Raw genomic sequence first — 19,764 nt, forward strand, 5'->3', positions numbered from 1 at the left:
CTTTTTCCAGCCAGGTTTGGCGCACCCACCGGCTTTACTAAAGCGTTTCTCTACACAATTGCCTTCCACTATAAGATCAAACGGGATGAGTTTGTGATCTGACGATGTCTGCACACAGGGGGGTTTAACCTTCAGAGTATCTAAATTAGAGCAGATACAATCCAGCAAATACCCCGCTTTGTGCGTAGGATCCAGAGTCAGCAGGCTAAGTCCAAGGACCTTTGTTATGACCCTAAAGCAAACCGCCCCCGAATCTGTAGTAGAGTCTAGGTGAAGATTTAAATCGCCTAGCAGCGTAAAGTTGGCAAATCTGAGGGTAAGATTGCTGAGCACCTCCCCAATATTCTCCCAAAAATCTTTTTGTTGGCCTGGTGGGCGGTAAACTAAAGCACCTGAGAAAGTAAAAGACTCAAGGGTCTGCAGGCAGAACCCCATACTTTCTGCCCCTTTTATGTCTAATAGTTCATGTATGGTGCATTTCATGGTATCGCGGTAGATAATTGCGAGACCACCCCCGCGTTGCTCCAGCCTGTCAAGTCTTTGAATTAGATAGCCTTGCGGAAGGGCCAGTGCGATGTCTGGGTTACACCAGGCTTTCAGCCATGTCTCCGTAATGAAGAGCCAATCAAGTTCGCCCTCTGAGATTAGGTCGACAATGGGTGACCCGTTCTTACACATTGACCTAGCATTTATGAGCCCTCCCCGAAGGACAGTGGGCCAGTTTTTCCCCATTGGGGCTTGTTCCGGGGCAATCGCTGACTTACAATGTCGACAGCAGACTGGTCCTTTCCATTTGTCCACCTTTAGGGTATCATGGCACTGGGTTGCATATTTATTCAGTGATAGAATAAAATCCCTGGTCAGGTCCTGTGTCTGGGCCGGTTGGGCAGCATGATCGGCCCTCCGCCCGGCCGCGGCACGGACGGGCACAGACGGGCTTACCTTTGGCTGCGCGACGGCCCAATGGGAGCTTTAAATGGGAGGCTGATAACGGTCCTAGTGCAACCACTAGATCGTCACCTCCTCCAAGATGGCCCCCGGAAGTGAGTGTGCTTCACTCCCTCTGTACCGCGCTATGCTCCCTCCACACAAACAGCACAGGCTGCGGTGGAACGGGGAGAGAAGCGGTGCCCAGAAACAGTAGGTTCCCCAAATAAAAGCTTTCCAAAATGTGCCTGCTAACATAAATTTCCAAAGAATTAAAACAATGTATTGTGCAGAATATTAATCATTCAACAACACAGTCAAAGCGGCGAATTTTAAAAAAATGCAGATTATGCAGTTGTGCCAGCCGCAGCTTGAGCAGCGTGTCAGGGACTGCTCTGACAGTCTCCTGAGAACCTACTTGTGTGTACTTCTTGGACAACTGTTCTTAGCTGCAGCTAATAAACTTGGTTTTCTACGCCAACAGAGTATTCCGTGTCTCTGTGCAACAAGGCAGGTAAACTCAAAGATTTCAGGCGTGCCCTGCGCCGCCAGGCCCAAAGGCCCGGTTCTTCAGAGGCGTGAGTAAATGGGTGGACTGGCGGTCCACAGGTGGTAACAGTTAATCCCCCAAAATGTTGAGCACTGATTGGTTAGGGCCACAGTGCAATTTGGCTCTTCAGGTGGGCAGGGCAGCATAGGGGCTGCCTGCCCTTGGATCGCCCGTAAATTGACCCAGCATGTTGGCACATTTCTTATGCAAAAAAACTGCAACAATGTTTTCTCCAACAACCAATGTGTCTCGTGTGTTCTTTATTATGGTATTGCTGTACTTGTGGGCGGGGTGCGTTGCCGATATTGACACTAAGGTTGGCTCGTTCATATGTTCTTATTTCAAGGGCCCTTTCGATGGTCAGTGTGTTAATTATGGGAGCACGTGAAATATTATGTAGGTTTCCCCTGAAGCTGCTCGGATAGTCTGCGTGTTTTCATTATGAAGCTGAATTGATGACCAATCTCTTCTCAAAATACGGTGGATTGCCCTGTGTGACGCAGATGGCAGGTCGGATTCTCGTGTTTCCCGACCGCGGAAGGTTTGTGTGCGTTTATTGGCGGTCGTGTGACAGGTTTCTGTTTCCTGAGCGTTAGGGTTGTATAGGCTGCAGCCTGATCCCTCTTTGTGTCACAGGAAGGGGGCGGAGCCAGGGAGGCAGCAGGGGGAAGGCGGAGTTGGAGGGGCAGCGCTCGGAGGCTGCAGGAGGAGAGAGCCGGGGACCGAGCAGCATCCATCCTCTGCCCCCACCCCGGATCCGGGCCCAGGTAAGCGGGAGGCCTGGCGTGCCTCGATCACTGGCCGGGGATGTCCCCATCTTGTATCATCCACCATTTCCGATTTATCTCCGCGGAGGTGGGCGGAGGTGCGTTGTTTTTCGATGGCTGCATTTTATGATGGCGATTGCAGTGTCTGTGCGGTTAAGCCCACCCTTCCGATCTATTTATTTACCCATCAGTTTATCCCTCGCCCCGTCTCTCGTCACCTTCTCGACCACCGCTCTCATGCCCACTCACCATTTTTCTCCCCCTCAAGTCCTCCCCCGCCCCCACCCCTTTGCGTTCGCAGCTGTGTTTATTCTCTCGCTTGGGTGATTTCTGAACGTTAAAACCCCAGGATGATCACATGGCAAATATCAGACCCAAAGAACTTACAGCTGTCACTGACCACCTCCAAATAACGTCACGCATCCCCGCCCCCACTCAGAGAGGAGGGCTCTGTCCAGATGGCAGGTGCACGGGCCGGCATCTGCGCCCTATCTAGCCTTCTCTTCACTGTGGAAAATGTACCCGTTATAACCGCCGGCTAATTGTACAACTACTCATCCACCATCACACTCATCATCATCCCATTACCCGTGAATCTTGCCACATCCACCAATCATGCAGTGTACCGCCATCCACCCCACTCCATCCTCACTCCACACCTACTACTAACTTGGCATCTTCTCTATTGCCTACCCAGCTCTACCCCTCCTCATTCCAACCATCGCACCACTCATCTACCCTGATCTTGGCCATCCTACCCACCCATCCGTTTCCCCACCCGTTCACAATCCTACTGCCCTTATGTCTTGCACCTAAAATCAAACTTCGACAATACTGTTCCCCAACCACCCACCCAGCAATCACACCTGAACTGTAATCCAACCTCCTTCATTCAACCCAGCCATACTCCAACTAACCTGTCCGACTAGCGGACTCACCCTGTCACATCATGCCACCAGCCCACCTCAAATCTCCCGCTCCACCCCTCACCCACTCTGCCACCATGCTATGTTGCCTACTCACTGAACCATTCTGCCACGCATGTATCTTTGCCACCCACACATATTCCATTAAAGACTGTCATCCCACCTCTGGCCCCATTATAGCCATTAGAAGCCTCCACACCACTGAGAAAGGGAGCGCGAGAATGGACCTAGAGTAGCATCTGCACCACGACAGTATGGGCTTTTCCTGCAACCTCGAATTCTGTCTTCTGCTGAGGTCGACTTTTTCTCCGCTGGCCAAATATATTTGCTTCCAGCATAGAGTCTGTTGGCCCTTATCAGCTGTTCCTTAGTTCTTTTTCTCCTCTACTTTGGTTCTTCTTTTCATGTCTAACTAGTTCTCATCCAGGGCCGGTCTGGATTTGTCTCCTTGATTTTGGTGCCTGTTGTTTCCTATGCCTAGAAGGACCAACCGAGTAACATCAAGAGTGAGAACTATCAGCAAGAATTCACGGTTCTCCCACAGTACTATTGACAGGCTCATGGGCACATCATGGCAAAGAGCAAGGAAAAGAGGAAATCAACACAGGGGGCTTACCCATGGCAGAGAATGGTAAAAAATTGATTTGCATGATGCGAGGAAGGGCATGCTTCATATATACCAGAGAGAGATTTGAAGAACACTGCAACCCTAAGGATTTCACCTCTGTATGGAGTCACATATTCTGTGTCTCAGCACATGTGGGGGGAGGAGGTCTCACAGGAGCAGTCAAAGACAGTCCCAAGGAATCTCTTATGATGAGTCCAGGGACTGGAGTGCCGGGAGGTGCAGCAGTGCAGGGAATTAGAGACTGGTACACACAGTTTGTAGCTATGAGATTCCTACATGAGCATGGGAAAAGCCCATACTGTCAGAAGTATCGGCACATGTGTGACCTGCAAGTCAGGCATTTCACAAAGGGCCATATCATCCATCATTTATTTATTTAAAGAGTTTTATTTAGCGCTGGCTAGAGCTGTAGGTATCAGAGCGCTTTACATAAGGTCAGCAAAGTTACAACAATAATAACAATTACTCTTTACATCAAATATATGAGACACATTACATCAAATATATGAGACACATTAACGGGAGATAAGGAGAGAACAGTAGAGAAGGAAGGGGGGGGAGTGAGAAGGGAGAGGACGAGGGGGAAGACTGAATAGGAGACAGAGGTAAAGTCAGCCCAAAGACCGAATGGGTAGGTGATGGCCAGGGAGGTAGCCCAAGGCCAGTCTCCTCTATAGCTCTCAAGGAAGCTCCAATGGGTATCGATCAGACAGGTGGATAGAAAGGAGACAAGGCGAAAGCAGAGCGGCAGAAATATGATGAGCGAGAGGGTGGGTGAGACAGGGAGAAAGGGAAAAACTGTGCCCAAGGTCTGGCGGGGCAGGTGACGGTCAGGGGGTGAACCAAGTCTGATCTCCTCATTAGCTGGACAGAGCAGCTCCACCGGGCGTCGGACATAACGCTCGGACTCCGCTGTCAGGAAAGAGGTCATGTTTACTCAGGGATTGTCAGAGTAGTGTGGGGTGCCATGAACCACAAAAACAGTTGACAGTGTGTCCTACAAAAATATTGCCTGGTAAAATGATCATTGAAACCAGTGAGGTTTGGTCATATAGTTTCCCAATCTAATATATGGTTATGGGTGGGATTTAGCAAATGCTTGGACCTTGTGCCTCTGAGAGTTCAATTGAGTGCCTCTATGATCACCCATTGCCTCAAGGGTAGACTCTTACACGGTGGTGTTGTTGAGACCTGTGGTCTTTTTACTGTGGTTTCTGTATGTGCTTTTATGTAATCTGTTTGCTCCGGTCTTTATTTGCTATCCCTTCCTATAAAATACCCTTTTCACATAGGTCTTGTGAAGGATTATGTGTTGGGGCTATGGAGGATCCTGGTGGGTCGTCTCCATTTGAGACCCCCTCCCCCTGGCAGCTCAGCTGGCTCTTTGGAGGCTGAATCTGGCAACTACTTCCCACAGCACACTCCCACCCTCACAAGGAGACATCAGACACCAGTAATGGCTGCCAAGTAGCTACGATAGGAGCCATGCAAAGAGGCTCGCTACCAAAGTTCATGTTGAAAGTGAGACCAAATCCTTATTCCCGGGGGAACTCTTATCCTTATATTCTCTCAACTCTCAACTCAAATAATCCAGATCACTTGCATGCAGTTCATTGGCTCCATTTTGCACCCGCCCATAAAGAATCTCTTCCCAGGCATAGGGGTCCGTCCTTTTAGTTTTGATTCGCAATTATGAATCAATGCATGTTGCGCCTCAGCAGTTTCCATCGTGACACCTCACCACTGGCCACTATGCCCATCCAACCCCACCACATCCATCCCCTGGTTCACTTAGGCTACTAACTGACACCCGCTCAACGGTGAGCTACTTGTGAGTGATAGAGCAGGTATTATTATTCCCTGTCACTTTGTTCACCCCATGCCTAGTACTGCTGGACCTCAGTACCCTTCCAGGCTTCCACTTTATCTAATGCAAGATCCGCTACTGTGGTAAACCTCCTGCTTGCTAATGAGTTCATATCCCAAACACGTTTCTTATTCTGCTGCAGCTCTTCTTATGAACGAGTTGAATGGCTAGAAGCTGGAAGGGACATTGATGTTACCTGACATCACAATTACCATGGTACTATTCTTTCTCTTTGTGTTAAAGGGTCAAGTCTGAAACACTAAGTAAGTCAGTCAGAGGCGGGGTTCCCATCTGCGGCTCATCTTGTTGTTTCTGCTTCTCCTTTTCTAAACCACCTCTGGGATTGTGACGGTGGAGTCCATGATGTGCTGCAATGTGACGTTACATGTCACAGGGAGGAGTGAGCACTGAGAAGCTCGTTAAATTGTGTGATGATAATAATAGGAAGTCAGATAATGTCAGTTTCTAGTCCTTGCTCGCTCTTCCCTGAATTGGATGATGTTTTACAGTGTATGAGGTAACACAAATATTAATAATACTGGTAATGCATATAAAAAAGTACTTATCTACTCAGAAGCAAAAACAAAAGAGGAAGAAGGTGGAGGTCAGCGGCTTTTATGGGATTGCAGAGTTCTAATTTCATTGTAAAGTCATTTATTGTGCTGTAGCTTGGAACGTTAAGTTTTTGCTGCTCAGAAGTTGTGAATAAAACTTAATGCATAATGCTAATCTTCTGCCTTGCCATAAAATCCACCCTTTTAGGCAGGTACCTGTTGGCCATCTCCCAAGCTGTAGAGATTAGCATGGACTCCCTCCAACGGTGATTAATTGGCACAATTCTCCAGTTAGACTGTGCAAAGGTTTCTCCACTTCTCCAGTGGCTTCAGAGATTAGGTTTCTAGCTATTCCTTCTTTCAGCAGTATTTCGAATCCCACAAACCACACTTTTTCTTTTTCGTTTTTTCTTCGTCATTACAATGCATAAATGATTGACGTGGACCTACTGTGTGGTGTGCATTATGGTTTAGCACACAATACCCGGTGGGATACTCACTGCACCAGCCCTTTCTCAGTGACTGGCAGCTCCAAATTTACCCTCATGATGGGGCAAAGGTATTTTCTAAAAAGTAGGAAGGAGCAGGCCATTGCCTCACGACAACCTGCAAGTCTGTTGTTTCATGGCTCCTGACAGCACTACTAAATATATTTAATGCGCTATATGGAAACTCATCTTCTCTCCTTTTTTAACTAATTCCTCCCCCCCCCCCCCCCGTGCCTGAAACCTACCTTTTCTGTTTCCTCTGTTGTTCTTTACATAGCTGAGTAACTAGGGAAACATGGCTAAGGCTAGCCGAGACAACTCTCCAAAACCCCTTGACCATTTGGATTCAGAAATCCCTTTGCCTGGCAGCCAGGAAAGAGATGGAAACACCTTGGAATTACTCTCTCTGCTGGTTGGAGGAGAATTTGATTTCTGAAACTTGCATTTTCATTGGTTCTGACTTCCTGACGTTCCCTAAAATTGGAAAAAGTTCTTGCCCCCTCACCTAGGCATTCATCTGGACCAGTTGCATAACAGATTTGCTATTGGTCCTCATAAAAGTAGGAAAATAGGCCCCTCACTTGCACTTTGGGTGTCAAAGACAGCCATTTTTGGATTCCACAGGGCCCCTCGAGACTACGGGCCCGGGTGCTGCTGCACCTGCTGCATTATTGGTAATTAAAGCACTCATCTGAACTACTAGAGCACATGCCCAGAAAGGACTTGTGCCAAGGCCACAACTTTGCTGGGAACTGCTTATCCCCGGATACCCTCATGAGTGATTAGTACGCTATACAAATCAATCTAAAATAGCATAACATAACACAACCAGAGCCAAGCCTGGATGCCAGAGAAGCTTTCCTGTTAAAAACTACGTGGAAGAAGAAGCAGCTGAACTGCATGATAAAAGAGAAGAGAGGAGCAGACCATGGTCATGAGGAAGGCCATCATCAGGCCTAGCGGACTAAAGCTCTTTGGAGCTATGGGTACTCTGCAGCCCATCTAGACTGAAACACACCAAAAATAAACTTCAAACATCAGGGCCTATATTATGTAGGTGGCACACTGCCCTGAGCCATTGTGCACCTTTAAATGAGCAAGACAGGTACAGACTCGGTCCTATTGCAGTCAACGTGTTGTCCCCAGTGCAGCTGCAAACTCGCACCTGGTCTGGCAGAAGCACATTAGTGAAAGGCAACAACCCAGGCTGCATTTGAAAGGAGGGCAGATTCTCCAGCTGCTGGGTGCAGAGACGGGATCCGGTGCCAGGGACTATCAGGGGAGTGGTCAGGGGGCGCTGGGGGGGGGGGGGTTGAAATGAGCCCACATTTTCCCCCTTCGAAGGGCCACCCTTAGGGTGGTCAGATTCTGAAATGTCTGAGCAATCTAGGTAGCCCATACAATTCTGTGGGTACATCCATTAGGTTGGCATTAAGTAATGGACCCTAAATCCTAGATCCCAGTACCAAATGGTGGTTGGTAATGGTGGGTCCAGTGGTTGGCCTAGTCCCTGCAGAGAGCACCCGCTGAGTCCCCATCCCAGCGACTGTTCTAGGTGTTCCGGAGTCCCTAAATGTCAAATTATTTCTAACCCTATTACATTTGGCCACCAAAACATTTGAGAATTTGCCATTGGCACCTGGTGTATTTTGGGACCTGGTTAAAGCCCTCTTTCAGTGTGTGAATTTCAGTCACACAGCTCTAGCCAGGTTCGTGTCCCCATCCTGTACCAAAGGCTCCCGACAAACGAGGCAGAGGCAAGACGTGTCATAGCAAACTTGGTGCTTTCTTTCTGGCACCTTTGCATCACTGACCTACGGAAAACACAGATACCACAAAGGGTTTTACCCAGAGATATGACATTGGCCCCCGACCAAATGTTATAAAAAACAATGGCACCTGTCGGTAATTGTCAATATGGGTAGGCCTCGTAACGAACTCTCCAAAAGGTGCTACTTACTAACTTCTGATTTTCGGTGTAAATCTTCATTTTAACAGACATATTTTATCTAGCTCTTAGTAAATACATTGTTTTCATAAATGTGATAGCATTTCCTGGGCCCTGAGACTTTACTGCGTCACTTTGTATCCCGACCATCGCCTCCTCGAGAAAGAACTGACTGACGTGAAGGGTCGGTGTCTGAAGGGCGCGCCCTGGTGTGGAGTGCCCCTCTGCATAGGGGATTATTCCTCTGAAGCAGCCGGTGTAGGATTATCGAAACTGGGTAGACCTTGGTCCCGACTACTCAGCTCATCTCCACTGCCCCCTTTATTACCAGCTTATTTTTGTCTGAGGAATTCGGTGGAGGAAAGCTACTCTATTTTGTGCCGGTCTATTACCGACACGCTTGATAAAGTGGTGCCCCTCCGAAAGTCTCGAGGGAGAGTGAATCGGGCTTTTCCCTATTATACGGAAGAGCTACGACAGCTGAAGTTGAGCTGTAAACGTGCCGAGAGAGCTTGGAGGAAGCAGTACTCCACTTCGGCTAAAGCCTCGTTCAAGCTTGCACTGCAGGGCTACAAGGCGCAGATTAAGCTGGCTAAGGCGGCTTTTCTGGAATCCTCCTTGAACCAGGCGCCTAATAAATCTCAAGCCCTGTTTAAAATTATCAGGGACTTGTCCCACCCTGTATGTGTGGCTAATATGGTCCGCGCATCGCAGGCTCTGTGCGACTCCCTGGCGGGTGCTTTCGAGGAGAAGACTGCAAAGATCTTAGAGGGCCTAAAAAACCCTTTGTCTGCTGCTCTCGACTTGGGAGCTCCGGTTAGCCCGTTCAGTCGACCCCAGCCAGTCGCCTCCAGCCTTGGCTTGGGAGCTCCGAACGAGTTACCCAGTCGACCCCAGCCGACTGACTCTGCTCTCATACTGGGAGTTCTCGGTTTGGGAGCTCCGGTTGGCCTTCCCAGTCGACCCCTGACGGGTGCCTTTGGCCCTAGTCTGGAAGCTCCGGGCAGTTCACCCAGTCGACCCCAGCCAAGCGCCCCTGTCCTCTGTTTGGAAGCTCCGGACTCCTCCTGCAGTCGATCCCTACTAAGATCTTTTCTATGCCCTTCCTTCGAGGAATTCTGCAGTCTGGCACATACGGTGTCCTCGGGTTCCCCGCTCGACCCACTGCCTCCCAAATTTTGGAAGGTTTTTCACGCCGAACTCTTTCAGCCTTTGTTTGCCATCTGTCTCCAGTCCTTGGAGCTGGCATCGGTGCCCGAGTGCTGGAAGCTAGCAGTAGTGTCTCCTTTGCTCAAGAAACCAACGTTGGATCCGGCCTGTCTTTCCAACTATAGGCCAATCTCCTTGGTCCCTTTTCCTATTAAGATCTTGGAAAAATGGGTGACTCGTTCACTCTCAGGTTTCCTGGAAAATATCGGTTGGTTCGATGAGGCACAGTTCGGTTTCCGCCCCGGGCACGGGACGGAGTCCGCGCTGGTAACCGTATTGGACAATCTCCGATCGCGTGTCGACAGTGGTTGGGCAGCCTTTTTAGTGCTGCTCGACATGTCGGCCGCGTTCGACACGGTTTGCCATCGGACCCTTGTCAGGAGACTAGAGGAGTGTGGGGTCATAGAGAGCGCAAGAGACTGGCTGATATCCTATCTTGAAGGCCGGCAACAGCTGGTCTCACTCCCTCCATTTCGCTCTGAGCCAAGGAGAGTAGGGCAGGGGGTGCCACAGGGCTCGGCCATCAGCCCTATACTTTTTAATCTGTACCTCCGCCCCTTGGTCCAGCTAATAAAATCTTTTGGTGTCTCGGCTTTTAATTACGCCGATGACACCCAGCTGGTCTTTTCCCTGGAAGGAAATAATGCGGTTTCGCTGGAGACTTTTCATCCCTGTATGGCAGCCACAGCGGACTGGCTACGGGCTAACTCCTTACAATTTAACAGCTCTAAGACGGAGGTGCTCCATTGTTCCATAGATCGGATCCCGCGGGTACTTCCAGAGAACTTCTGGTCTGACACCTTCCTCGAGCCAGTGTCGGCGGCGGAATCAGCTCGTAATTTGGGGGTGATCTTCGGCCCAAACTTACAGCTCGACATGCACGTTAACAAAACCATCTCCACGTGCATGATGTTGCTTCGCATGTTGCATAAAGTTCTGCCCCTTCTCCCCGCTCAAGCCAGGCCGGAAGTAGTTCGTGGCACCATACTAAGTCGTCTCGACTACTGTAATGGGCTACTTCTGGAGGCCCCAAAAAATCTGCTGGGGAAGTTACAACGGGTGCAGAACATGGCCGCCAAGCTGGCACTTTCCCGCCCTAGGTCGAGCTCTTCCACTCTAGCTTTAAGAGCCCTACACTGGCTCCCGATACACCTGCGAGTGCTGTATAAAGCTGCATGTTTGGTGTTTAAGGCAGTACATCAACAGGGTCCAATCCCTCTGCAAAACATGTTTGCCTGGTATTCTGCCTCGCGGCCCCTTCGCTCTTCTTCGGCACACCTGCTCGTAGTCCCGATGTTCCAGAGAGTTAGGATGGGTGGCCGCTCATTTAGTGTTGCAGCGGCCAAACTTTGGAACTCCCTGCCACTACTCCTGAGAAGCCACAGGGACTACCCCCTGTTCAGGAAAGCGTTAAAAACGCATCTGTTTCCTAAAAATGCTTGAGCAGTGAAAAGTGCAATAGTTCGAAGATCAAAAGCGCCAGGATGCCCTCTGGGTGACAGGACTGCGCTCTATAAGTATACAAAATAAATAAATAAATATAAATAAATAAATAAAAGTACTTGTGGCTTTAGAAACCGGTAGCAACCGATAGTGCCCTCCACTAATACTGCTCAGTTTGGACAATTTCAGCCTAGAGATTATAACACGAAGAATGGAATGCGAACAGCGTTATTACTGCACTATTCAGAAGCTTTTGTACACTAAAGTGTGATTGTTGTGATGGTCTTGTGCATTGCCACTCCAATGCATGGGTGCTGTTTGCCAACTCCACTTGAGCTGTGTCTCAACCCCTCGTGCACATGCCGAGTCCTCGAGCCCGAACGTGCGTCCTCTTTTTTGCTTGTGTTAACTCTATAGGCAGCAGAGTGCCAGTGTCCACCATTCAATCCGCAACATGGTTCTTTGGACGTTCTGGAAGGTTCTTTCCAGCAACCACTGCGTCAGAGTGCCACGTGGGTTGGGACAATTCTTGACCAGTTCTACAGTCGTGTCTGTGTGAACAGGAGCCCCTAAAAAATAAATCATAATCCAATTTTAGGCTTTTATAATGGGCATGTTTCCTTTGACGGTCAATAGCGCATCTGAAATCATGCAGGACAGCCCCTTTCAACAGTACCTGCATGCACAGAAGCAGAAAGAGTTAGTGCAGGGTGGGGCACAAGTCCTATAAAAAGAAGTGGGGGAGGGGGGCTGACCAAGTAAGACAATATGCATATGACCTCATGAGGTCAGGACGTAGTGCTATAAACGAAATAAAATAGTGCTATTTAAATTATTTGTGTAAATGCTGGGACAGATTAACCCATCTGACAGTCTTACAGTGTTTGCATTTATATACAGGGACAGAACAAAGTAAAAAGCATGCCTCTCTTAAGTACCTGTGAAGAGAAGGCAAGCTGTGTGGCTTTATTTCCCTCTGTGGCATTTACATTTTAATGTTAGGTTCCAGGCGGCCCGCATTCAGCATATACAAACAAAAGGAGGCCGAAAGGCCCCTTAACTTCGGCCCAGCTGGAGGTGAAAAAAGGCTCCCTCCCTGCCTGCACGTTGCTGCTGGGAATGGAAAGCAGGCAACATGCAGGTGCTGCTGAACATGTCCCGGTGTCTGAAATTTACACTAGACAAGTTCAGCATATTTCTGTGGGGCCCAACTTCTTGGCAGGGAGGACGGCGTCCAACCTGTGAAAACAGTGGGTGGATGCCATGTACCTGCTTGTACACCCGACTCGAGCCCAGGTGCCGGGAGAAAAGATAGCGCTATGAGGACACTTGGAAATAGGTCCTCACCAAGAGATGAGCACTATCCCCGGAAGAAGTCCTGAGTTCTTCCAGCTTTGGGATTTTTTTTCCGGAAGCATTGTAAGTTTGCAGTATGGCTCCATCATGTTGAAGGAGCCGTCCATTCCTACTTACAGTGCATTAACAGGAACTGCTATGATAGGGGCTCCTGCCAATGCTAGAAATGTCAGCTGAGTCAGCTGACTTTTCTAAATTTGGTGGGCAGCATCTAATTCGGGGCAACAGAATAATCAACTTCAACGCATTGGCGGATGAAAGGACCACCCGCAAATTTTTTCATTGAGCCCTAAGATAGTATTCTTTCTCTGGTAATGGTCTGAAAGCAAACAGTGAGAAGGAACTCAACATGAGGGGAAGAGAGAATGTTCTGAGTTAAGTGACATAGAAAGGATTATCACTGTATGAATCACAAGTTGGAGTTGGAAGATGGAGCAAGAGAGATGCATTTATGTCAGGATTTTAGACTTACAGTAAGCTGCTGTGCCACTTCATACAACTACGCAAGTTTCCGTGGCTTCCAGTGGGTCAGCGTCTTCCTCCTGCCAATCTTTGTTAAAACTGTCCCTGGAATGGATAAAATATCATCTGATCTTGTGAAATTGTAACCCAACTCCAACTCCTAAAATGGCCACTGTCCTAAATCTGAATGACTGCAGAGATTGCACAATTGGTTCTAAGGTTGAATACGTTAAGTAGATAAGATTCAAACCCTTTGATACTTCGTGCCCATTAGATCAATTTTCCAAAGTAGGGAGGTCTATCAGAAGCATCTGAGTTAACTAGTACACAGCTTCTGGGGTAATCACACAGTTAATCACATAAATTGTCTGTGCTGTTACAATAGTACACAGATAATTCCAAAGCGATGCATTTACAAACACAGACATGCACACCCATATTCATAGGCGATCACAGTGTAGTCCTGCAAGCAATGTGAGGCCAGCAGCATAGGCAGTCATAGTTCAGTCATAGAGACAGATGCACGGGCAATGAGTGATAAGCGTGGCTCAAAACCACCTCAGAAAACTTACCTCACTCAGATATCATTCCCATAAAATAAGCCAGCCAGACAGTGGGAAAGAATTAGAAAACATTTGTTAGGCCATTAGTTTCTTTATAGAGAGGCCCCGTCAAGACTTCACTCCAAGGAGTGCGCCGAGGGGACTGCCGGTTCTCAAAACGACAATACATTATAACACGTTACAGCAACATTAGTCACGCCCCTAATGGAAAAGTAGAGGACTGAAGAAATGGTGAACAATGAGCGCACACATGAAGCTGCTGCACCTGCGGGGGGATGGCTCTGTTATCACCCTCAAGGCCACGGTGCCGAGACTCCGCTCCTCCTGGGCTTGGGAACATTACTGATAGCAAAGAAACACATTTCGTTGTTAGTTTTCTGCAAATACTAACTCAAGGCGAGAAACGCTGAGACCAGTGATTTTCTGCTCATTAGGGAGGGGGCATTGCAGTCTGGTCGCAAAGACATGTTCCCAAGATGGCGGCACAGGAGCTAAGCTAAGAAATTGCTAACTGGAACACGAAACTAACCAATTAGTCCTAAATACATATGCAACACATCATTCGTTTAGACACACTATGCTAACTTATACGTCATCATGTTGAGTGAATTGAGGGGCGGGAAATGCAAAACCTATCAGACCTCCTTTTAGCATTGTGTGGCTAACATGAGCGCAGCCTTTATTGGCCAAAGGAGTGCCTTTACAATAACTATGGGAAAAGCAACTGGCTAATAATATCCTCAATCCTCAAAGATGCTCTCATCAATAGCCATAAGTGATTGAATCTCTTTGTGTATCACATTATTCAAAACCGGATATTGTCGAGATTGATATGTTGAGGAGGTCATAGTACTGGCGCAAAGCGAGCAACAAGGAGGAAGGCAATAAACACAACTCAGCAGCCAATCAATGAAGTTTTAGTTCAGCCAAATTAACATTGGGAGCGGAATCAGGTATATAAACACAACAGGAGGTCCCAATGACGCGGCAGGCTCCACCCCTATCAGCCAGGATAACGTCAAGAACCATCCGATTTCGTAAAGTGAAAAGTCTCATAGCCTGCATCTCAACGGTCATGTTGGTCACAATGTCAGCTTCTGTATTGACCACCTTCTCCATAACCCTAGATAGTCTCCTAATAGCCCTACTATTGAACATGGGACCTCAAAATGGTAATAACCCCCGGGTAAAGTCCTTCCATTGTTGTAAAGAAGTATCAGTCTGGTCAACCTCATCTGCTTGAAGTTCCCTCCTTCTCCTCTGTCCGGGAACCACTGGGGACCAACGATGGGTCTTATGGTAATTAAAAGGAGCCAAATAAACTGGGGGTAGAAGATACGCTAAATGGCAGACACCCCCCCACCGCTCAGGTCACCAGAGGTATCCATTCTCACCGCAGACAAAATAGATATTCGGTGGACGAACCAAAGAGGGGCTGATGGACAATCGGATTGAAGAGGTCACATTACAGGAACTGTTACCAACCTTTATAGGTCCCCTTCCTAGAATGCAGAATGGAGACTGAGGACCCACTACAGCAATGGGGACTAAGGGATGTCTGCTGCTATTCCCCGGGGGAGGACGTCGGAAAATCAAAGAAGAATTCAATTGCCGAAAACTCCCTCTAACGAGATCTGTGTCATTTAGTGCAGTATACCGTCTCAGCTTTCTGTAACATGTATCTACAAAAGTCTGGTCAAAACGTCCGTCATTAAGAAACGGTTCAAAAAGGGATTGGTGTATAGGGTGTACTCGCATTGTCAGGGTGGATCCACTATTGGTGAGTCGGGGCTGCAAGAAATCAGGTTGCTGGAAGAATTTCACCAAACTGATCAGGGTGTACCATCCCACACAACTATTCACATAAGATAAAGGAAGTGCCAGCAACCTATCCGTTTTGTGTACCGCTGAAGGCAATAACCCACAAACCCAACAGTCAGTAACATTGTATACAGCATGAGCATGATGTTATGTCTTAATGAAAACATTATCCTGGTAGCCCTTACGCAATGATTCTTCTCGATAGTCTAAAGTAACCACATTATGTTCAGGTGTCGAGGTAGTAGTAGGCATGAATTGGTGAACCGGGTACTTTTCATCAAGGAAAAATAGAATCCCAAGAACTATTATGAATACAATGATGATCACCACTATAACTACAATTTTCGCGTTCCTGGATAATGATGACCAGGGTGAATCAGGGTCAACTCTGCGAAGAGTCACAAAGGGCTGCTCCTCCTCGGGAATGGGACGGCCAAAAGGGTACATATTCACCTAGCTATGAGTCCAATAATAAACTAAAAGAGAGGATCAGTTCACACTGAGGCCAATCAGAGGGGATCTTCTCCCTGTGTCCCTAAGAGCCTCACAGGCAGGCTCCTATTGTTCATGCCCTAACTCCCACGTTGGAGTTGCACAGCTTCACAACTCAGAGGAGCACTTAATCTGGGCCCGGACACGACCTAATGTTCTCGTAACAATGTCTCGGCTAGTGCACCAGGGCTCAATCTGTAGTCCTTCCCTACTTCTCTCACTTTAGTCCTTCCCTATTTTCCTCACTCAGCCCCTCTTCCAGTGCGCTGTTCTCCTTTCTGGGCCGCAGATTATAGCGAGTGCTCCCTCGCACCTCTGGATCTGTGAACAAAATGGGGGGTCAACGGCAAGGGACTTATCCACTGATGTCGAATCAATTCGATCTCGAGAGGCTTCGTCTCTCTCAACTGAGGTCAGCCTCTCTTCGTTCTCAGCTAGCTCCTCTCCCCTCAACTGAGCGGAACTGTTTCACTTTCCTGATCCTGATCAGCGACGCCCTCCCTCACCCACGCATCATAGGGCAATGGAAGTGGAAACTTCTTCACGTGACTGACATGCGTCCACGACTTGTGGCCCTGGATCCTGAGTGCAGTAGCTCGCTCCACCTCGGCTCCAAACAGGATTTCCGTTGATATTGACGAACCAATACCCAGTCACCGGGTTGGATGGAATGTCCAGGCTCCTCCGGTTGGGGGTTCAGCATGTCTGCTACCTGCTGGTGAAGGGAACGGAGATCTTTAGTCAAAGCATACAAGTAGTCTGTCAACAGAGAATATTCAATATCAGCAAAACATTTAGGACTCGGGACACCTCAAACATTAGCTGGGCGACCAAAGACCACCTCATACGGGGAGATACCTGTCGTGGAGTTCATTGTCACCCGAGTAGAAAGCAGAGCTAAAGGGAGTGCGTCTGGCCATCGCAGCCCAGTACTCTCTTGGATCTTAGCCAACTTTAACTTCAAAGTCCCATTATATCTCTCTACCAAGCCCGCAGATTGGGGATGTCATGCTGCATGAAACTTCTGCTGCATTTGCAGTCCCTTACATATCAGTTTAATCAATCTGGCATTAAAGTGTGTCCCGTTCTCACTCCAGATCACCCGAGGCAATCCGTATCTAGAAAAATATTCCTTAATCAACACCTTTGCTGTTGCCATAGCTGTGCATTCTTTCGTTGGGAAAGCCTCCACCCATCTACTAAAAGAACACACCACCACCACCAAGACATACTTGAGATTGTTGACCTTTTCCATCTCAATATAATCCATTTGGATCACCTCAAAAGGGAAAGAAGGGGGTGCAAAATTACCGGGGAGAATAGGTGTCCCCCTCCCAGGATTTTATCACAGACAGACCATGCAACGTTGTACTAACTGTGTCGCCATTTTAGAGATATTGTCATTACACCATACTGGGTCCAGTAATTTACAAATCCCCTTTGCACTAACATGTGCCGGTCCATGAGCCATTGTGACCACAGGAAGAACATATGCGTCAGGGAGCAACCACCTTCGTTTGTCTGATAAGTCTGTCCAACAATCATCCGAGTCCAGTCGCCCCACACCCTCCATATCTTCAACTCGTCCTCTGTTGCCCCCGTCTGAATATCCCGCACACTCTCCACAGTACTCATAAATATGTCATTGTCTGGTACCCACCTAGCCGGTCCTGCCACAAACATACGTGGGAGTTTTGTCTAAGCAGTTTCCGTAGCTGTCTGATGTGCAAATGCATTACCCCGGCCCACATCGTCCACCACTGCTTTGTGTGCACTACATGTGATTACGGCCAGTCTTTTGGGAAGTGTTAATGCTGTTAACAATCGTAGTATCAATGGGCCATGCTGTATCTTCTGTCCATGCGATGTCAAAAAAAACCTTTGTGCCCACAGTCACCCATAACTATGAGCCACGCAAAGGCGTATTGGCTGTCAGTATAAATATTCACATCCAGTCCCTCACTCAATTCACATGCTTGTAACAAGGCTACCAACTCCGCAGCTTGTGCTGATTGATAAGGGACCCTAGATGTCTCCACAACCTTCTGCAATGTTGTTATGGCATAGGCTGCAGTCGTGGTGCCATCTGGAAGTTTAAAGCCATCGACATACAATTCCCCTTGGGTTCAATTCGGGGATTGTCTGTCAAATATATCCGTCCCTTTGTTTCTTCTTCAGTCCGAAACAAACAATCATGGACCTCATTGTCCTTTTCGTCCAAAGGGAGGGGTAGTAACGTGGCTGTATTCAGAGTGGCACATCTTTTAATTGTAATATGAGGGGCAAACAACGTCAACTCATAGCCCGTGAGACGAGCACTAGTTAAATGCTGTTTCTGTGTCTTATTCAATAGGCTGTCCACAGCGTGCGGTACCATCACTGTGAGATCAATGCCAAGGACGAGCAGCGCTGATTGTCTAATCGACACCGCAGCAGCCGCTGTGGCTCTAAGACAGCTCGGCAACGCTCTTGCCACATTGTCAAGTGTAGCGTAAAAATACGCACAGGGTCTCTGCTTCCCCCCAAAACACTGGATTAACACCGAGAGCGCGCAAACGTCCGCCTCATGCACATAAAGTACAAAAGGCTTCTGGTAATCAGGGGTGCCAAGTACAGGTGCAGAACACAGAGCAGTTTTCAACAACTCAAAAGCTTCCTGGCATGCGGGGGTCCAAGGCAAGGGCTCATGCACCTCCTTGGTAGTCAAATGAAGAAGGGGCTTGGTTAGTAAAGCATAGTTAGGTATCCACTGGCGACAATACGATGTTATGCCCAAGAACGCACGCACCTCTCGTTGGGTCTTAGGAACAGACATATTAGTTATCGCCATAACACGCTCCAGCGTCAACCTCCTCCCCTCCTTCGATAGGAGATGACCTAAGTAGGTAACCTCCTGTCGACAATACTGAAACTTAGAGAGCGACACCTTATGGCCATTACGCGCCAAATGATGCAAAAGTCGGACAGTGGCCTCCTTACAACCTTACGCCGTGTCAGACGCAATCAACAAGTCATCTACATATTGCAACAACACATTACCTGCAGGGGGTTCCAAATCATCCAATTGCGTTTTCAATGCTTGACTGTAAATACTAGGGCTCTCAGTAGAGCCCTGGGGAATTCTACAAAATCTGAAACTACGGCCAGATAACGAGAATCTGAAAAGATGGCGGCTAACAGGATGAAGAGGGATACTGAAAAATGCATTCTTAAGGTCCAAAACGGAAAAATACTTGGCCGTGGGAGGAATCATTGTCAAAATTGCAGTTATATCAGAAACTACCGGGTATTGGGACTCAACTACTTTATTAATCTGTCGTAAATCAATTACAAATCGATAAACATCTTGTTGATCACAACTAGCATCAGCAGAAGGCTTCTTAAGAATCGGAAGAATAGGACTATTGCACACATTGGAAGCCGTCTCCTCCACTACTCCAGATTGCATCAAGTCGTGAATGATCTGTAACAGAGCCTTTTCACCCTCCTGTGAAATCTTACACTGGGGAATACGCGGTAAACAAGCTCCCTGCTTGACCTTAATGGAGACGGGTGCAATATTCAATTTACCCACATCAGTGTCACTACTTGCCCACAAAGCTTCTGGCACCTCCATAAGCTCCAGTGGGAGAGGTTCGTCCTTAGAAAAGCATTGCTGAGCCCGTGCAACAGAGGGGCCCAAGGTAACATAAACACCATCCGGCAAACAGTAAATCGTAGCATGCAATCTCTTCAACAAATCTAGACCTAAAAGATTTTCACC

At 48.0% G+C, this 19,764-nt stretch overlaps 1 protein-coding gene across 1 annotated transcript in view; it reads left to right on the top strand.

Moving 5' to 3' along the window:
- The first annotated feature begins 2,146 nt into the window (after nucleotides 1-2,146).
- Nucleotides 2,147-19,764, top strand: part of CYFIP2 (cytoplasmic FMR1 interacting protein 2) — a 197,798-nt gene continuing 180,180 nt past the window's right edge. The window contains exon 1 of the mRNA XM_078653715.1: nucleotides 2,147-2,244. The gene's annotated coding sequence lies outside the window, so the exon portion shown is untranslated. The remainder of the gene's footprint in view (nucleotides 2,245-19,764) is intronic.

The sequence above is a fragment of the Lissotriton helveticus genome, chromosome 7 (assembly GCF_964261635.1).
Source record: "Lissotriton helveticus chromosome 7, aLisHel1.1, whole genome shotgun sequence".
Lineage (NCBI taxonomy): Eukaryota > Metazoa > Chordata > Amphibia > Caudata > Salamandridae > Lissotriton > Lissotriton helveticus.